We start from the raw sequence: 14,734 nt of genomic DNA on the forward strand, positions 1-14,734 counted from the left end.
AATCTTGAGCCAGTCAAGCTCAAAGTCCTGGCTGTGGGCAGAGTCAGACTGTAGTACTGAATTCTAACCACTGTGACATAAGCAAGTGAATGGCTACCAAAAATTTTACTACCACACTGTGGGCGTGGCTTATCATTTTATATTTATTATTCAGACATAGGTCTGTTCACCCCCCAGCAGTTAGGGCAACCTTCCTAAGTGGACAGTTTGATTTAACAGAAGTTTGATTTACTTGCAGTTATGTCATTTTGTTTAAGTATTCCATTTATTTTTTTGAGCAGCGTATATATATATATATATATACAGGAGTGCTCAGCCTTCTGTTGGCCGGCACTTCTCCCAGGAACAGAGCAGCCTCGAACTGGGGAGCTCCACCAATCCATGCCAGCATCAGCCTCCGCAGGTTGGATTACAGGCTCGCGCTACCAAGCAGGATGCCCTGCATTTTCTTTCAACATCTTTCAGTGCAAATTGGGTGCCCTGGGGTGGAGTTACATTTTTGCTATCCCACTGTGCTCCCCCTCCCTGGTCCAGGCAGTCCCCCCTCCCACCCCTGGAGATAAGTGTTCTGGTCCCCCCTCCCACCCCTGGAGATAAGTGTTCTGTGTTCTATTTGTCCTATGTCATTTCTCAGTATTATCTCTCAGTATTATTCATTGACTTAACACAATTACAGTGTTCCCTCAATTTTCGCGGGTTCAAACTTCGCGGAACGTCTATACCACGTTTTTTCAAAAATATTAATTAAAAAATACTTCGCGGTTCCCCCCCCCTATACTACAGTTTTTCCCACCCGATGATGTCATATGTCATTGCCAAACTTTCATCTGCATTGTAAAAACATTTTTAAAATAAACTTTAATAAGTAAATATGGTGAGTAATAATCTAAATGGTTGCTAAGGGAATGGGAAATTGTAATTTAGGGGTTTAAAGTATTAAGGGAAGGCTTGGGATACGGTTCATAGCCAAAAATAGTGTATTTACTTCCGCATCTCTACTTCGCGGAAATTCGACTTTTGCGGGTGGTCTCGGAACGCATCCCCCGCGAAAATCGAGGGAACACTGTAGTTTAAAACAAGATAAGCAAGAGCAAACAAATCACAAAATATAAAAACCCATATCGCATCATTTTATCATCATCCTGGCTTGTTGTTGGCTGCCTCTAAATGTATTATTTTCCTCTTGCCTTCAAAAATACTTCAAAGCAGGACATCTGGTATGCTTCAGGGTTGTGTGGGAAACTAAACATGGATCTTCTTGATTCTATTTCATCACTAAAGGAGTTTTACATTTTATAATATAAAAACAAGAATAAGTAATTGTGGAAAGAATCCAGACAGATAGGAATCCTCAGCAGGCAGCCTTCCCATAAGCTGCAACTAAGCTAATTTACTATGTATGCGCTTCTTACAAAACAAATTGCTTCAATGCCAAGTGTGTATTTTTCATCCTCACAGCTGCACAAACGACACAGCATTTTCATCTGTTCCAATGCTGTTGCTCACTTCCCATTCATCACAGCAAGCTGATCCATTTCTACCTATCTATTGTAACTTTTGGAAGTGCTTTATGGTGACTCAAGCTGAGTTACATGGATCCCAGTGTTTTCCTTTGGAAGAATCAAATCAGTTTCCCTCCTGAGCAGTGGACTGTTTTGCCTCGGATAAATATTTGACAGCATAAAAGTGTTACAACCATACCATATTTTAATGGGATTTCTGACTTGAAACAGGACCCAAACAAACAGGTTAGCAAGATTTGTACATATACAGTGATAGCTCATCTTACAAACCCCTCGTCATATGAACTTTTCAAATACGAAAACGGGGTTTAAGATTTGCTTGCCTCTTCTTCTGAACTTTTTCACCTTATGAACCCGTCACCGCCGCTGGAATGCCCCACTTCCGGACTTCCATTGCCAGGTGAAGGCTCCCCTCATTGGGTAACCCCACTTCCGGACTTCCGTTGCCAGCAAAGCGCCCATTTTTGCAATGCTGGGATTCCCCTGCAGCATCGCAAAAACGCAGAAGTCCAGAGGTGGGGTTTCCCCTGCAGCATCACAAAAACATGGAAGTCTGGAGGTGGGGTTCCGAGGACTTCCGTGTTTTTATGATGCTGCAATTTCGCTGAGGCTCCCCTCGCTGGGAAACCCCAACTCCGCTGCCACCACTGGGATGCCCCGCCTCCGGACTTCTGTTGCCAGCAAAGCACCCATTTTTGCACTGCTGGGATTCCCCTGCAGCATCACAAAAACACGGAAGTCCGGAGGTGGGGTTTCCCATGGAGGGGAGCCTCAGGTGTATCCCAGCAGCACAAAAACAGGCACTTCAGCTGGCAAAAGGGATGAATTTTGGGCTTGCACGCATTAATCGCTTTTCCATTGATTCCTATGGGAAACATTGTTTCATCTTACGAACTTTTCACCTTACAAACCTTGTCCTGGAACCAATTAAGTTCATAAGACAAGGTATCACAGTACAGCAAGGGAGGAATTTGATACATTTATAAGTATTTTTAGATTAAATGATATTATCTGATTCCCACAACCTGCAGGACTTAATTCCACATTGCCCTCTGAATAACAGTAGCTCTCTTAAGTAGAGACCAAGCACCTCAGGACTATTTTATATGATGACAGATGTTCATTAGTGTATGTAATAGCAGATGAAACATCAGAGAAAGAAGTAAATTTTAAATACATTGCAATGAGGCAGTGGCAGTAGGAAAGCCAGGGCAAGATAGATGTTTATACAGATGAAAATTCATGTGGGGCAGGTTATAAGAAATTTATAAATTAATATGTGAAATGAATTAAAAACCCATTGTGATTGTTCAGACATTTTGACATAGCCGGAGCCCAAGATACATGTAAGCTTAGCTATTTCAATTCCAACTGGGCTGACATAGTCTTTTTATTCAAAAACTGGTGTGTAATGGAATGTCCTGGAAGATTAAAATGTTCTGCTATTGTTATGATTGTTGATATCAAATTTGTATCTGTAATTGTTTTTCACAAAGTCTAGCCTGGTTGTCCTGCATAGAACCCAGATGATGGGCAAATGTAGGCATATATTACATTAAAGGAAAAGCATGTGTAGGCCCTACCAGGTTGTGTGTAAAGTTGTCGAGGTCCATGATAATGGTGCTGTTGCAAATATAGGGTTAGGCGGACAGTTGAGCCTCTTGCAATACAGATCTGATACTTATTATCTGAAAATATGCATTGTCTAGTAAGAGTTGTAGTTTATTAATAAATATGTTTGAGATGCTTCTCCTGTTGTTCAGTTTTTGTAGTACAAAGTCCTTTTCAGTTTCCTTAACATGATCAACTTTATTCATAGTAATTGCCCTCACTTTTCAGATTGTTTGATTATGGTATCATTTTTATTCTAAATGCACTGGATGGCATCTCATTCTGCATTAAAATTATTGCATAATGACATATTTTATTAATAATTGTAGTTGACTTTCCTGGTGAAAACATTCATTTTATAATTATGGTCATCTGGGAATACCTCTGACAACCTTCATAAAGTACTGAAAGCAAAGGTCTTTGGTCAGTATATATATTTCACAGATTACAGTAAAGATTCTGCTATATAATCTCCAAGAATTTCCTAAAACATCTAATCAACATTCTCTGTAATAAGCCAAAAAAATAAACATCATATCGCGTTCTTATGGTTTCCGTCATTCACTTAAATATCAACAATAATATAAAAAGTAATAAAAGTTTCCATTTTAATCCTAATCAAAATCTATCATCCTGAAAATTGACACTGAACTGTCCCTCTTATATGTGCTAATTTGGTTGGGAATTTCTTTACATTTTTTAAAAGATATGATTTTTTTAAAGTGATGTCAGACTGGCATTTTTCTAACATGTAACATTTTTGGATATAACTTTCCCCAATAGACTTTTTGCGAAATAAATGTGGTTGATTTATATTTTTATACATATTTTCCAGTATCTTTTTATGTAAAATATAACTCTCTGATTCAGGATTTTTTAAATGTAATTTTTACAGAGGCAGTTATTGAAAATATTTCCCATAACATTCATATCTTTTTAAAAGTATATTTATCCTGCTTCAAATACAGCTTTCATATTGTTCTGCCAGGCTCTCTGGTATGAGCCTCCCGAAAATTCAAGGGTACAAATTTCAGACACACACACGTTTGAAAATTCAAAACAATGTTCTTTATCACAAAATTCAAAATAAACTAAGCACTCTTTTTGTATTGCAAAGAGCATTTGTCCCAAAAACAACCTGGTAGTCTGTACAATTCCTTTAATCAGTCCTTAAGTACTTAGCTTGCAGCTGTGAAGAAACGTCACAGGCCTTCTTCTTCCACGAAGTGAAACGCACACACACTTTGCTCTGCTTTGGTTTCAAAGTCGTGAAAAATCAACAAAGTCCGGAGACAGCAAGGCAGTCCTGAAGAACAAGGATCAGATAATCTTCCACAACGGCCAAACCCACACGCTGCTATTTATATCAGCAGCACTAATTACTGGAGCCCCACCCAAACACAGGTGGCCTCTCTTATCTCCTGTAATAAGTCCTCAATTGGTCTCTTCTACGCATAACTCTGCACCTGCGTGGGTTCAAGACTTCCGCATCCGAATCGACCGAAGATAATGGAGATTGACTTCCTGGGCTGTGTGCCAAGCCCCCCTCTTCCAAGTCACTCCCACCTTCTTCTTCGTCTGAGGAAACTGAACTACCTGACTCTGTCAGCAATAAAACAGGCCTATGACATGTTGAAGTTTCCCCTGCATCTACCTCCACATTTCCTGGGGCAGGAGCTGGGCCAGAGCCAACCACAACACATATATAGCAAATTTTGTGGAATTTTCACCAGAGCAAGAAATTCTCCATTTAGTACTATTTTTTATGTAGTAATAAGGTCACTCTTGGTGGTTCTTGTGTATTCATTCATTCATATTGAGGTCCACATTATATTGTTTGCTTATTAATCAATTTATTATTTTTACATTCTAACATGAATAGTCTTGTCTGCCCATTCATGAGATGGACCATGCACACAAATTATACAGTTATACAGTGGGATATGTGCTTTGTGTCATTTATGCAATTTATCATTTATGCAGTTTATCATTTATGCAGTGTATCATTATATACATGGTTGTGACCATAGGCATATTCCTATTCTTCCAAAGTATGGACATTGTTGTTGCCCAGTTTACTGTCAAATAGGTCTAAAACTGAACCATTCACCAGTTTAATTTTCTTTCTTGTTTGTCTGATATAAAACTGTGGGTAATACTTTTTGTTTAAGAAAGAAAGAATACTGCTGTGCAATTCAGCATTTCTAGAAAGGAGAGATAACAAGATAAGACAGAAAAGCTTGCCAAATGGCAGAGACCCCAGTTTTGAAGGAGGCAGCTGTAGATGAAAAGGTCAAACGGCTACATTGTTGAGGTCAATACAAATCTCATAAAGATGCTAACTGTAACGCATGTGAACTCAGCATGATGAATGTAGAATAATTTCTTTCATATAGATCGGACACAATAGTTTTAAATTATACCAGACCCAGCACTGCTTGCTATAGAGCTATTGGCGAAAGTAAACTTAGCATATTTTTTTCTAGGTCAAAGGAGATTTTTTTTTCTTACCTCTTTAATAGACATGGAGATAAATTCTAACTGATTGTAATAGATGCTTTAAATCCCTAGACAGCTTTAATCAGATATTTATTGGGGGGAAATATCTAAATATAGAATTGCCACAGCACAATTTAGCCAGTATGGGAAGACTTGAGAATATTGATTTGCATGGTTTTGGCTACAATTATGTGAGCAGAAGGGTTTCTAGGATGATTTTTTTTGTTAAGGCCATGGTCAATCTTATTAACTTTCTCAACTTTTCTCTACAAACTATTTATCTTTCTCAACAGCCATGTGACGTTCCAACAAAAGTTCATTTGGAATTTGAACCTGCTTCTCTTTTGATCAACTGGTGTAAAGGATGCCACCAGAGGTCAGTTCTTCACAGTTTGGACTGGTTCGACTGAACCGGTAGCAAGCCACTGGTGACATCACAATGATGTCATGGAACCAGTTCTGACAGTGCCAGTCCATGGACGCAGCCATCTTCTTTTGGGAAATTTGGGAGGTGTTCTGCCGGCGTGACTCAACCGCCCATAATTACAGGGTAATTAGTCCAGGAAGACACACACCACACAATAAAAGGAAAACCCAAAAGTTTTTATAAACAGAAAAACAGAAACAGCTCCCTTTTAAAATGTCAAATGGATTTTCTGGTACACACAAGGCACAGGTTAAATGCAGTCCAATTGCTCACCCAATAACTGGGAAATTGAGTCCAATTCTAAAGTCCAGAGAGTCCATACACACAATCCTGAGCAGCAAAAACCACCTTGACGAAACAATGAATCAGATAAACTGCCATGAGGCTAAAACACCAGGCTGTACTTTTATCTGTAGCACTAATTACAGCAGCTCCACTCAACCACAGGTAGCCTCATTTTATCTTGTAATAATCCTTCAGTTGTTGTCTCCTATGCATCACTCTACGCATGTGTGGATGTGTCATTAATTCTTGTTCAGAATCCAGGGATGATACAGATGACTGATCTCCTCCTGGGTTGTCTGCCAAACTCCCCTCTTCCCTGTCACTCACGCTTCCTTGGTCAGAAGAGACTTCGTCGGCAGATTCTACTGGGAGCAAAACAAGCCTGCGGCATGTGGATGTCTCCCCCACATCCACCTCCACATTTCTTGGGGCAGGAGCTGGGCCAGAGCTAACCACAACAGGAGGGGGGATTTTTTTCTGGATTTTTTCCTCCTGGGTATGTGCAGAAGCCAAGTTTCTGGCACTGCACATGCATCGCCATCTTCTTTTCAGATTCTTTTTTGGAGGGGGTTGAGATTTTTTGGCACTAAGCATGCACTCACCCATGAGACACAGCCACACAGAGCAGGAGGAAGTGAACCGGAAGCGAGATACATTAGAACCCACCGCTGGATACCAAAGACAAGAAACTGAGGAACTGGATATAAGCTAACAAATGGAGAATTGATTGAGAGAAGTTGGATATATCCCCCAATTAAAGCATCAAACCAAAACTGAGAATATACACTAGTCTGTTCTGAATTAAAATCAATTAGTCTTTAAAAATAGGGGGGGGGGGTTATTAGAAAAGAAATAATTGGCACAGGACCAGATTATCTCCGAGACTGCCTTCTGCCGCACAAATCCCAACAACTGGTGAGGTCCCACAGAGTTGGCCTCCTTAAGGTCCCGTCAACTAAACAATGGCGGCTGGCAGGACCTAGGGGAAGAGCCTTCTCTGTGGGAGCCCCAACCCTCTGGGATCAGCTCCCCCCAGAGATTTGCACTACCCCTACCCTCCTTGCCTTCCGAAAGAGCTTAAAAACTCATCTTTGCCGCCAGGCTTGGGACTTTTAGATCTTCCCCCTGACCACTGAATGCTTTAAGTATGATTGTTGAATGTTTGGTCAATAAGTCTTTCTTTTAATTGTTTTTAAATGGTAGTATTAACTGGATTTACATTATTGTTCTGTTCTTATATATGCTGTGAGTCAGCCTGAGTCTTCGGAGAGGGGCGGCATACAAATCCAATTAAATAAATAAATAAATAAATATAAATATGAATTATACACAAAAATATACACCCAACTTTAAAAAAGAGAGAGATGACCTAGCTCTCTCTTTCCTTAAATGTTTTAGCTTATACATTTCTAAATTGTTTGCAGATTTTCATATCGGTATCTTAAAAATAGTTTTATATTGGTGATATACTTCTGAGTTTTTTATTGCTATTGGAAGGTCAAGTTCTAAGCTGGCATCAAATAATTGTTTCTTCCATTTTGTAAACTGCAGTGTATATTAAATATAACAATTACAGCTAATGGATAACGTACATGTCAGATTGCTTTGTGATATGTATTTTGCTTTCTGATATTGCAACCATGCTGCAATATCTGTGCATCAGCTTGATTGACAGAGTATAGTTCAAGATGTTGGTTCTTATCTATGTAGTTCTAGTTGAATTGTGACTAGGATAGATCACTTCCTCCTCTACAAAACTACCTGTACTGTAAGATCTACTTCAGAGATGGAACTGTATATTCCATCATCAATAGGCCAAGAGAGTACAAATGCAAAACAGAATTTCTCTATATTTGGAACAATCTGAAATCTCTTTCTAGTTACTGTTGTGGTTAGCTCTGGCCCAGCTCCTGCCCCAAGGACTGTGGATGTGGGGGAGACATCCACATGCTGCAGGCCTGTTTTGCCCCCGGTGGAATCTGCTGATGAAGGCTCCTCTGACCAAGAAGACATGAGTGACAGGGAGGAGGAGAGTGTGGCAGACAGCTCAGAAGGAGATCAATTATCTAGCTCCTCCTTGGATTCAGAACAAGAGTTAATGATACAGCTACGCATGCGGAGAGCGATGCATAGGCAACAACAACTGAGAGATTATTATAAAAGAAAATGAGGCCACCTGTGGTTGGGTGGGGCTGTGGTAATTAGTGAGGCTGCTATAAATAGCAACCTGTGGGTTTGGCCATTGTGGAGGATTATCTGATCATTGTGTTTCGTGACTGCTTTACTGACACCTTTTGTGTGCTGATTTTTCCCCGCTTTGAAACTAAACCAGGGCAAAGTGTCTTTCACTTTGTGAAAGAAGAAGGACTGTAAATTGCCTCACAGCTGCAAGCTAAGTATCACAGAACTGATAAGGGACTTGTACCAATTACCAGTTTGTTTGGAGACAAGTGCTCTTTGCTATACCAAAAGAGGGCTTAGTTTAAGTGACTTTTCATTATAAAGAACATTGTTTTAAATTTTCAAACGTGTGTGTGTCTGAAATTTGTACCTGTGAATTTTTGGGAGGAGTCTACCAGAGAGCCCGACAGAACAGTTACAATGCATAAGAAATGTTGGATGTAAATGGCAAATCGATTTAAGGTAATATGTGTAGGTCAGATTCAACAACATATTCGATTTTCCATTATTTCTGGATAATAACTCTATGCGACAAATGAATTTGCTTCTAATAAGAGTAAATTTATCTTTATTTCCATTGACTAAGATCATGTTCACAATTGTTAGCATATAGCATGGAAAAGGGGGGTGGAATGTTGAGAGAGAGCTAATTTGCATATTCGCATATGGCCAGTTGTGGCAGTGGGAAGATTAGAATTTCTAGGGGATTCGTACGCTGACTGTTGGTGAATCTGCATCATAGAGAGCAGATTAATACAGAAATACAGATATACCGTCAAGTTGTTTATTTGTGTAAATATGAAATCTGTTCAATGATAAAAGAAGAAGAAAAACCATATGTTTTATATTGGAGTCATTGTATTTGTACCCCATATAACATAGAAGCACGGTTCTGCTATGAACAGGCTCTGCTGGATGAAGTGAAGAACACCTCTTATAACCATAAATAACATAGAAATCCAACAACAATTCATACATTGACTAGAGAGCTGCCTAATATGAGAGCTGGAACATTAAAAACTTGTGGGAGAAAAGAGCTTTGTGCCATGTGATTTAGGACTTCTTAAACAAGCAGTCTATGACTTCCTAAAAAAGCAGGTTGCCATCAAATGAAGTAATGGATACCAATACTTTCCAAATTTCATTCAGATCAACTTTTGTATGTGGAACATAACAAAATGCAATTACATTTTTATCTTATTCAGGAAAAATCTAGCACTTTTCACTAAAGGTACATATACCATGAATCATTGTGATTTTAAAATGAAGCATTCTAACAAATAGACATTAACTCAAACTGAGCATGACCTCTAGTTATAATAGGACCTCAGATTTAAAAGTTGTATCTGATTCAAGTATGAACATGCTTAGAATATTAAAACAGCAAAGGTGAAGTAACTGTACTCTTTGGGAGCTGGAGGTGAATTTTTTGTACCACAAGGGACTTGAAAAATCATGAAAGCATAAAACTGCACCACTGGACTTGTTTAAAAACAGCAAAGTAGCTCAAAGAAAGCAACTTTCAAAAGTTTCTGGTGAGTTTTAAATTGGCAAGATCTGCATGTCAAGTAGGTGGTAGAATCACTACACCATAGAGAAAGACCAGTACTAGAAGTTGCAGCAAATGAGATACAGTGGTACCTCTACCTAAGAACGCCTCTACTTACGAATTTTTCTAGATAAGAACCGGGTGTTCAAGATTTTTTGCTTCTTCTCAAGAACCATTTTCCACTTACCAACCTGAGCTTCCTAATCTGTAACCAGAAAAGGCATGAAGAAGCCTCCATGGGGCCTCTCTAGGAATCTCCTGGAGGAAACAGGGCCAGAAAATGCAGGGAGAAGCCTCTGTGGAGCCTCTCTAGGAATCTCCTGGCAGGAAACCGGCCCGGAAAAGGCAGGGAAAAGCCTCTGTGGGCCTCTCTAGGAATCTCCTGGGAGGAAATAAGGCTTCCACTCTCCCTGTGGTTTCCCCAATCGCACATATTACTTGCTTTTACATTGATTCCTATGGGAAAAATTGCTTCTTCTTACAAACTTTTCTACTTAAGAACCTGGTCATGGAATGAATTAAGTTCGTAAATAGAGGTACCACTGTACTGTTTCCACTGGGTTTTCGCTAGATGAAAGTTGGCGGCAGACAAACTAGACAATAAAACCTGAACTGATACAAGTCAGAAAACACTATTTCAAACTTGAAGCAAGAAAGTAGCGACAAAGTTCATGTTTGCAAATGGCTGGAGGTGAGTTCAAGATGTCATCTATTCCTGACCTTCAAAACCTTTAGTGGTCCATACTCTATTCAGGCAACCTGGGTGTGAATATATCTTTATTTTTTGTACTTTATATAGCCATTAATTCTCAAGGAAAGATAAATGGAGATAGCCCCTTTAAAATGCAATTGAATATATGTGTTTTTAAAATGCAATTGAATATGTGCATTTTCCCAACCTTCCTTTATCTCTAAACTGGTGATCAACAACCCTATTCAAGTACTCAGATCTTGTTTGGCAGGATGAGAAGAATATATCCCTGCAGGGCCATTGTGAGGATTATGCTAAGTACTGTATCTGTTAGGTATGATCATTCGGATTTGTTCCAATTACTATGGAGTTGTTAGAGGAAGGTGGTTCAGAAGGTAGCTTTGCTAAAAGTTCAGACATACCTAGGGGAAGTGACTTATCTGGATCCCTTCTGAGCAGGTTTAGACCAAGCTATGGAGCTAGGCTAGTATTGATCACACTTATGGATGACCTCTGGCAGAAACAGGATGGAGTTATAATATTTCCTTCTTCCTTCCTCTTTCAGTAGGTTTTGATATCACCAATATGGACTAGCTTAGAGGCTAAGAGTGGGGAACACAGTACTGCAGAGGTTCTTATCCTTCATCTATGGTCAGTTCCAGTCACCACATAGCCAAAAGATCCCTGTCCATTTCTTCAGGACTAATAGGTCAGTGTTGATAAAATGCAAGAGATCTACTCCAAGATCCCTTCTATGTGAAATCCTCAGGGCTCAGTGTTTACCATAATATCCACCATCCACCTGAGGAGATAAGCATAAATATATATAAGGAAATAAACAAAATTTCATCAAAATTCTAACTTGGTCAAGAAACATTTTATAAATGAAACATACCGTACAATAGAAACAATTATAAGAGAAACATTCATGAAGATGGACATCTGGAGGATGGAGACTGGAGGTATTGACATTAGTACCATTCCAAAACTTAATTTTGATTGGACAATTTGCATTCAGATTGCTTATTTTAGTTTATGGAGAACATAATTCTTCGGGGAAAATCAAAGGTATCACAGAATGCTAAGTGGATACTTCAAATAAATTAATTAATTAGGTGTGTCAAAGAATCTTCAAAAAGAAACAAGAGAAGTCAACAAACTCCCCCCCCCTCAAACAAATAGGATCTTGGAGCGTTCCAAATAACTAGTACTTGCTAAAACAAGGGTCTCCAACTTTAGCAACTTTAAGCCTGGCGGGCTTCAATTCCCAGAATTCTGAGAGTTGAAGTCTGCCAGGCTCAAAGTTGCCAAGGTTGGAGACCCTGTGGTAAAATATTCTGTTCAGAACGGTAGAACAGATTGTCTCACCGATACTTTAAAGCCAACTAAAATCAACCTAAGTAGATGAGGGCCTGTAATGCATTTCTCTGTGGGAGCCAATTGGTTATTGATGGTCTTGCTAGTTGCTAGATGCATTATTTCCCACTCTCAAACCATTGGAAGGCTTGGGATATGGTATTTTAGATGGAATTCATTCTGTTCCTCAGATTCAACCGTACTTTGTTATATTGTTTTGTCACCTACTGCTGAAAAGCATAAGACAAAGGTTGGCTTGACCAGTCAGTTCTAACTGTGTTGCACTTTATATCTTGGCACATTTGTAATCATAACCCAAGTGTAGTGTTGTACAGGGACAGATGCAGAGGAAAAGGACACCTGCATCTCTCCTCTGGACTTTGTGTTATTAGAACTTCTTCTGTCCAGAAATGAAGAACCTGGCCATTTAATACAGAGGTGGGGATGCCTCTGGAGAAAGAAGAGAGCAAGTTCTTTGGCTTGAAAAGAATTTGGCTGAACAAGCGCACCAACAAGTTCAACCACAGTGAAGGTTCTGCCATCCAGATAGAATAAGCAAAAGCACAGACACATTACCTCCTGGGCACAGCAAAACAAAGTCACCACTTGCTAATACCTTTAGGACAACCAGTGACAAGGCAAAATGGCAGAAAAGCAGGCAGACCGGCAGCAAACAGCAAGCCTGAATGATGTTTGACAAAGGAATGATCCTTCCTCCAGCATGCTATAAGCCATAGCATTAACAGCACAGCAAAAAGAGAAAAACTGAAATAAAGGGCTCATCAAAGCCAAGATGCAATGGCATCCAGGGATCCCAAAAATATCGCCGGCTCGACTTACCGGCCCACGGCGGTTTTGCAGAAGGGCCGGGCAGACTCGGACCCTTCTATGGCGGCCGCCATCTTGTTTTCGGCCGAAATCTCGCGAGACGAGATTTCGGCCGGGAAAGCCTGGCCCACGTGGCCGGGCATGACGTGGGGACCGGGCGGGGCTTGCTGGCCCTATTTAAGGGTGGCAGGCCTCGAGGCAAGCCTTTTCGCCCGGACCCAGCACTGGAGCAGACACCCACCCGCCCTTCCCTATTTTGCAGTGTGCCTGGTGGGTCGCCTTCGGGGGCCGAATGGGAATTTTTTGCAGCCTAGCCCATTAGGCCGGGCTGTTTTTTCGCCCATTCCACACTGGGGAGATGGACGTGCGGTTAGGGGGTGCTTGCATTTAATAGGTTAATTGGCTTACCTCTGGTCATTTGGGTAGGCAGGTTAGGGGCGGAAATCTGGGTGGTGGTTCAGCAACTGCGCGTTCTCCCTTGGGCATCTTTGGGGATGATTGACAGGTTCTCTCCAAGCCCATGGTGGGTGCTACCTGCGCACTTGGGGGGAACCTGTCTTTGGGTCCCGCTATTGAAGTCCCAGGGTAGGGGTGAGCCGGCGGGACCCCCCTCATGCGAGTGCATGGCAGGGTCTCAGGTGAGGGAGAGGTCCCTCACCTGGACCAGCATCGACTACGCCCTTAGTTGCCCAGGAATGTTGACCTTTTACGTCATTTCTGCCCCGGAAGTGTTTGTTTGACCCTGCAGGTCCACTGTTTCCGGGTCATAGTTGAATATGTTGATTTATGCAAAATTTATGCTAATTCATGCTAATTTAATTAATAAATTATGCAAATTTATTTTAATAAAAATGACCCAAGTTTAAATCCAGCTCTGGTGTCCGTGTCGTTACTCCGTCTCTTCTGCAAATACCAACTGAGCTTCATTGTCAGGACTAGGCTGTTCCATCCCCACCTGTGCTGCTTGCATCTCTTGTGATTCCAATCAAATACAGTGTTCCCTCGATTTTCGCGGGTTCAAACTTTGCAAAAAGCCTATACCACAGTTTTTCAAAAATATTAATTAAAAAATACTTCGCAGTTTTTTCCCCCTATACCACAGTTTTTCCCACCCAATGATGTCATATGTCATCGCCTGTTGTGGTTAGCTCTGGCCCAGCTCCACAACAGGACTGTGGATGTGGGGGAGACATCCACATGCTACAGGCCTGTTTTGCCCGCGGTGGAATCTGCTGATGAAGGCTCCTCTGACCAAGAAGACATGAGTGACAGGGAGGAGGAGAGTGTGGCAGACAGCTCAGAAGGAGATCAATTATCTAGCTCCTCCTTAGATTCAGAACAAGAGTTAATGATACAGCCACGCATGCGGAGAGCGATGCATAGGCAACAACAACTGAGAGATTATAATCAAAGAAAATGAGGCCACCTGTGGTTGGGTGGGGCTGTGGTAATTAGTGAGGCTGCTATAAATAGCAGCCTGTGGGTTTGGCCATTGTGGAGGATTATCTGATTGTTGTGTTTCATGACTGCTTTGCTGACTTTGATCTTTGTCTGCTGATTTTTCCCCACTTTGAAACTAAACCAGAGCAAAGCGTGTTTCACTTTGTGAAAGAAGAAGGACAGTGAATTGCCTCACAGCTGCAAGCTAAGTATCACAGAACTGATAAGGGACTTGTACAAATTACCAATTTGTTTGGAGACAAGTGCTCTTTGCTATACAAAAAGAGTGCTCTATTTATTTGCATTTTCGGTATAAAGAACATTGTTTTGACTTTTCAAACGTG

The sequence above is a fragment of the Erythrolamprus reginae genome, chromosome 7 (genome assembly GCF_031021105.1).
Source record: "Erythrolamprus reginae isolate rEryReg1 chromosome 7, rEryReg1.hap1, whole genome shotgun sequence".
In the NCBI taxonomy this organism is placed as follows: Eukaryota; Metazoa; Chordata; class Lepidosauria; order Squamata; family Dipsadidae; genus Erythrolamprus; species Erythrolamprus reginae.